Genomic DNA, 6,038 nt, shown 5'->3' with positions numbered 1-6,038 from the left:
ACCAATAAGCTCTTTAAAGTAAACATTATTTTAGAATGTGTTTTGATTTATAGAGAAGTTACAAAGATAGTTTGGGGAGTGCCCATATATTCCACACCCAGTTGACCTTATTTAACATCTTATTTTAGTATACTACATTTATCACAAGTAATGAGTCAATATTGATACATCATTAGCACTAAAGTCCACACTTTATTCAAATTTATTTTAGTTTTGACCTAGTATCCTTTTTCTATTCTAGGATCCTATCCAGGGTACAAAACATATTTGGTCATCATATCTCCTTAGGCTCTTTTGGGCTCTGACAGGTTCTCACTTTTTTTTATGACCTTGAAAATTTTGAGTACTGAGCAGGTATTTTGTAGACCCTCATTGGGGTTTATCTGATGTTTTACTCATGATTAGACTAGGATTATGTTTTTTGAGGAGAAATCCAATAGGATTTTGAGGGCAACCTAAGAAGTACAAGAAGAATAAAAGCCCACAAAGCAGATAAAATATTTTGGTAAAGAAGGATCAAGATGATAGATTTACTCATCCACATAAACCAATAGAGTAGTAAAAACAATTTTTTCCCCATGATGCAGAAACAGACTACTGGTGGGCCGGCCTGGTGGCTCAGTTGGTTAGACAGCATGCTCTTAACAAGGTTGCTGGTTCGACTCCCACATGGCATGGTGGACGGTGCCCCGCTGCAACTAGATTGAAGGTGGTAACTGGACTTGGAGCTGAGCTTCACCCTCCACAACTAAGGCTGAAGGACAGCAACTGGATTTGGAGTTGATGGATCCTGGAAAAACACAATGGTTCCTTCCCCAATTCTCCAACAGTGTTCCCTTCCCCAATTCCCCAATAAAATCTTTAAAAAACAAAAAGTAAAGAAAAGAAACAGACAAGTAGATAAATGGAACCCAACAGAAAGCCAAAAAACATGCCTGTTATATGTGAGAACTTGGGCTAGTTAAGCCTCCAAAATCAGAGGGAAAGGGTGGTGTTGGGTTAAAAAAAAATGGCTTACTATATGAAGAAAAATGAACCTGGGTCATACAATATGTAGTAAATAAAATAAATGATAAATTATAGGCAGGTAAGAGGTAAAAATAAATGAAAGATAATATAGAAGCAAACTTATGTTATATTGAGATAGAAAAGGGTGACTTAAATAACATACTAAAATGTATATCAAAACATATAATGGGAAAAATTGTTGAAACTAAAGACTCATAATTGAATCCTTCAGTTCAAAAGTTAGAAAAGCAGATGAAGGTCAGATGCTTGCAATGATGGGGGTGGAGTGGGGAGATCAGAACCCTTCTAGAGAGCTGGTAGGAATGTAATTTATTCTAAATCATCTGTAGGACAATCAGGCTATGCTTGTTAAAATTATGTATAGTAAGTAATTGTAACGTTGTAATCCATTTCTCACCCAGATCTCCATGATATATTTTTCAGAATGCTGTTTGTAGTAACAATTGAAGCAACCTAGATGCCCATCGTTAGAAGAATGGATAAGCAAAATGTGGTAGATGCCCATGATGAAATTTTATGCATAAGACCAAAACAATGAGGAAAAAATTGCCACAGAAGCAAGATGATAGGTCCCAAAATTAGAGTACTAAGTCAAGAAAGATGTAGAATGCGGTTTATGTAGTGCAATGTTATTTCTATAAATTAAAAATGCATATGCCTATGTGGGTGTACACATAAAAATTAATCAAACTGTGCACTTAAGATTTATGCACTTTACTGAATGTGTTATTCCTTGATAAAAAAATTAGAGGACTGAAACTAATAAAAAATTAGAGGAAAATAAATTATTCAATAAAGATAATCTCATCTAAATAAAATACATCACACCAAAAAGTGCTGTGTATTTATCAAGGATACACACATATCTGAGTAGACAGATATACCCGAAGAACATGTAATACACTAGAATGGATGGATGCCTATGGACAAGGTGGAGAAGGAATAAGAGTGGTTAGGAAAATAAAGTGGATAAAAATAAAGCTTATATAAAACAGATTGGCTTTGATCACATCCATAATAGAATGTCAAACTTTAGAAGTATAATTAACTCAATTGTGAGTGACTGAGGACCACATAACAAAAAGAAGCTTAAAAATTGTTTCACAATTTTTTTCTCTAGAAAATATCCCTAGCTCACAAATTCTCAATTATTTTGGCATCAAGAACCATTTATACTCTCAAATTTAATGAATACACAAAGAACTTTGGTTTCACCATAGTAAAAATTAGAACATCTATTTGATGTCTAGGTTAATAGAAGGGGGCTGGATTTTTATATCTGCTTCTGGGTTTGGTCTCTTGTGATATGTTCTTTTGGTTGAAGAATATAAAGTAAATCCAGCCTCAGACAGATATGTACTTGAAAAGAGAGTTTTGTTTTAACAGCCTTTCAGATAATTGTAGCTATTCTCCTTTGAAAATCCACTAAAACAGCAAATTTCTTCAACTTTTTTTTTCTTTTCACCCATCTCTCCATTTCCCTCCCCTTTGGCAACCATCAGCTAGTTCTCTGTATCTGTTTTATTTGTTCATTTGTTGTTGTTGTTTTTTGGTTTTTTTTTAGCTTTCATGTCTAAGAGAAATAATACAGTATTTATCTTTCTCTTCTTCAACTTTTTTTTTCCATTACCAAAAAGTATTTACTGGGGAGTGGGGGAAAGAGTTGCATCCCAGTATCCTGCAAACATGCTGAGCCACGTGCAAGTTCCACCTCTTCTTCTACTTTCTTAAATGTTAGTTGCCACATAGAGTCTGAAACCATTTCAGTGAATTTTTTCATTCTGTGTTATATGAAGAAAAATGCATTTGAAATGCATTTTGAATGAATTATTTAATCCATGTGTGATTTTGTAACCGCATCTATTGGTTTAAAATAGGTTTGTTGAATTCTGCACACCTTCCAAAAATTGACATTTTATTACCCAGCACCAATAAATCACATTTCAGTAAATTTACAACTAATCTAATCAGAAAAGTCTTTAAAGTATTGGGATATTGCCAAGTTCACAGTAACAGGTTCACATTTTCCAAAATTCTAATTTTCCTATGAAAGTTTGAATTTTTCCACCTTTCTTCACTGGACAAACATTTACCAACAGGACTACCAGGCAAATCCTGGTAGGATGAACTAAAATATTTTCATCTAATTTTAATTGTTCAAAAAAATATTTCTAGAGCATTGATTAAAAGCCAGACCCTAGGAACCGGCTGAGTGGTTCTGTTGGTTAAGAGCTCGCTCGAGTGAGAGCTCTGAGCAAGAGCGGTTCGATTCAAAGCCCTGCTGCCGCTGAGCTCCCACTGAGCTGCCAACAGGTGGCAGGATGGCTCAGCTAAAAAAACAACAACAACAACAATAAAAAAAGTAAAAGCCAGGCCCTACTCTAGGCACTGTGAACAAAATAGACAGGATATCCCTGACCTCATGGAGAATCAGGAGATGAAAAGCAAACAAATGAAATATATAGTATGTCAGATGGTAAATATTTCCATGGGGGGGGGATAAAAAAAGGAGGGAAAGGAGAGAATGGGCAGACTAGGTAAGATCACAATTTTAAGTGAAGTACCATATTTTGCCATATATAATGCGCCCCTGTGTATAATGCACATCCACGTTTTTGGCCCAAACTTTCAGGGAAAAAAATCTTTCATTTTAATTTGTTAATTCAAAATTTTATTTGTTTACATTTAGGTACTTGAGTTTTGTATTATAAAGGAATTTTAGCATTTATTTTTTTTTAATTTTTTTTTTAGCATTTCTTTTTAACATATTATGGTACAAGAAATTTTGTGTAACAAATAATTACAAAACACAAGAACAGATACAAGGTACAAGAAATTTTATGTACGAGTAACAAATTTACAATATTTACGCGTCATAGAAGCCAAGAACTCTTCATCGTTTTAAGTTCAATAAAACTGATTATAGTATTTCAGGGTATTATTTTGCATACAGATATTTTTATTGATTTCTAGAGTTACACTTATAACTCATAAGCATAAATAAAAGAATGAAAAACACTTATACAGCTACGGAATTAGTACTACCCATGTATAATGTGCATCCTTATTTTTCCCTTACAAATTTGGGCCCAAAAAGTGCACATTATACACAGCAAAATACGGTAGTTAGAGAAGCTTTCACTGGGATCCAGTTAAGCAAAGACCTGAAGGAGATTAGAGAGGGAGCAACGTGGACTTTTGGGAGAGGAATATTGCAGGACCTGGGGGTAGCAAATGGGAGCTAGCCTGCCCTATTCAACATACAACAAGAAGGCTAGAAAGACTGAAAAGGGAAAAAAGCAGGAGCAGGTGAGGTCCAAGACATTTCAGGGGGTCCATCATGGGACCATGTGCCTTTTCCTCCCAGTGCTGTGGGAAGTCACTGAAGAATTTTGAGTAGATAAAAGACATGATCTAGTTGATGGTTTAATAAGATCACTTGGGCTACCATGTTGAGAATAGATTGAATGAGGGGCAGTGTTGAAGCAGACAGATCAGTTAGGTGGACATTTCAAGAACCCAGAGTGACAATGGTGGGGTGGACTGAGAAACGGTCAGATTCCTAAAATATTTACACATTAAAGCCAACAGAATTTTCAGCCTGCTTAGATTTATATTATGAAAAACCAGAGTCAAGAAGGAAATCTGGAAGCTACTTTGATTCCAAAGACACTCTGGTTTCTGAACTTTTTGATGCATCCCAGTTTCTTCCCTCCAGTATGTCTTTCCCCTTTTTATTTTCCCCATCTGTTCCCCTTTTTCTTTTTCCCATCTTCCTTCCTGAAGCAAGGTTTTGTCTTGTCCGTTTCTTGAATGTATACATCTTTATGAAATTCCCAATACTCAAATGCACAGAAAACAGCTTATTTTCGTATCACATGAGAGAAATTGGATTCTCCCCAGTACAGTGATTTTAAAAGTTTGAAAAATGGAACACCCACAGCTTCTGTCAATCCCACTAGATGTTTAGCCCAATTCCTCCCCAAACAACAAACTAAAACCACAGTCAGGTGCGTGGGGAACTTACTGTTTACAGAGTTGTTTTTCGCCATGTTGGAATAGAGTCCTGAAGCTTTCAACTGAGAGACAGTTGTCTGGGTGAGGCTGGTTTTATATGACCAGCCCCTCCCATTAATTATATGATCAGCCCTCCCATTTATTTAATCACTGGTGATGATCCTAAAGTTCCAGTTTGACTAATTCTGTCATTTCTTAGAAGGAAATTATAGTCTAGGAATGACTAGATAGGATTCCCTTTCTTCTATTAATAGAAATTTAACATTTTTTATCAACCTCTACCTAAACCATCACAACAGCATTTTTGAGTGCTATCTTGTATATACATCATGTTTTCGATGTTTCTTATATACCTATGTATTCTTTTTTAAATTGTTTTTTCATGCACTTCACTTATCTTTCAAAGTGATGACTTTTTCTTATTAAATTAGAAGAGTTCTTTAAATTAGTACCGGGATTAGAGTAAGGCAAGTTAGGCTCTCACCTCAGGAAGCAATATTTGAGCAGATGCTAAAAATTCTGTGATTAAGATAAATAATATTTGATGCAATACTTAAAAAGCAAAAATGAATTGCAAGAAGTCCATGTTTGCAAAAATATAAAAATTATAAATAAAAACAGGGTCCTCCCCTGCACTGGCAGGAATTATGCAAGTGAGGGTTTCCTGTTCAAGGAATAAAAGGCTTTCTCTTGAAATTTTAAGACCAGTGACCAGTCTTGAGGGAAATTGACAAGTCCTTCTGATTGTTTATAGCTATAACCCACAGTACTGCAGGATAAAATGGAAAGTTTTGTTTTATTACACTTATACGTTTGTGTGATTTGAAAAATAGTTGGGCCCGCTGAATGGCACGTTGGTTAAAAGTTGGCTTGAGCTGCCAACTCTGAGCAGCAGGGCCCCGGTTCAGATCCCACATTAGGGCCAGTGACGCTGCACCCTCTACAGCTAATGGTGAACAACAGCTCAACCTGGAGCTGGGCTGCCATGAGTC

The sequence above is a fragment of the Hipposideros armiger genome, unplaced genomic scaffold (genome assembly GCF_001890085.2).
Source record: "Hipposideros armiger isolate ML-2016 unplaced genomic scaffold, ASM189008v1 scaffold_1168, whole genome shotgun sequence".
Lineage (NCBI taxonomy): Eukaryota > Metazoa > Chordata > Mammalia > Chiroptera > Hipposideridae > Hipposideros > Hipposideros armiger.
The sequence above is the reverse complement of the archived record's forward strand: the minus strand, read 5'-3'. Positions refer to the sequence as shown.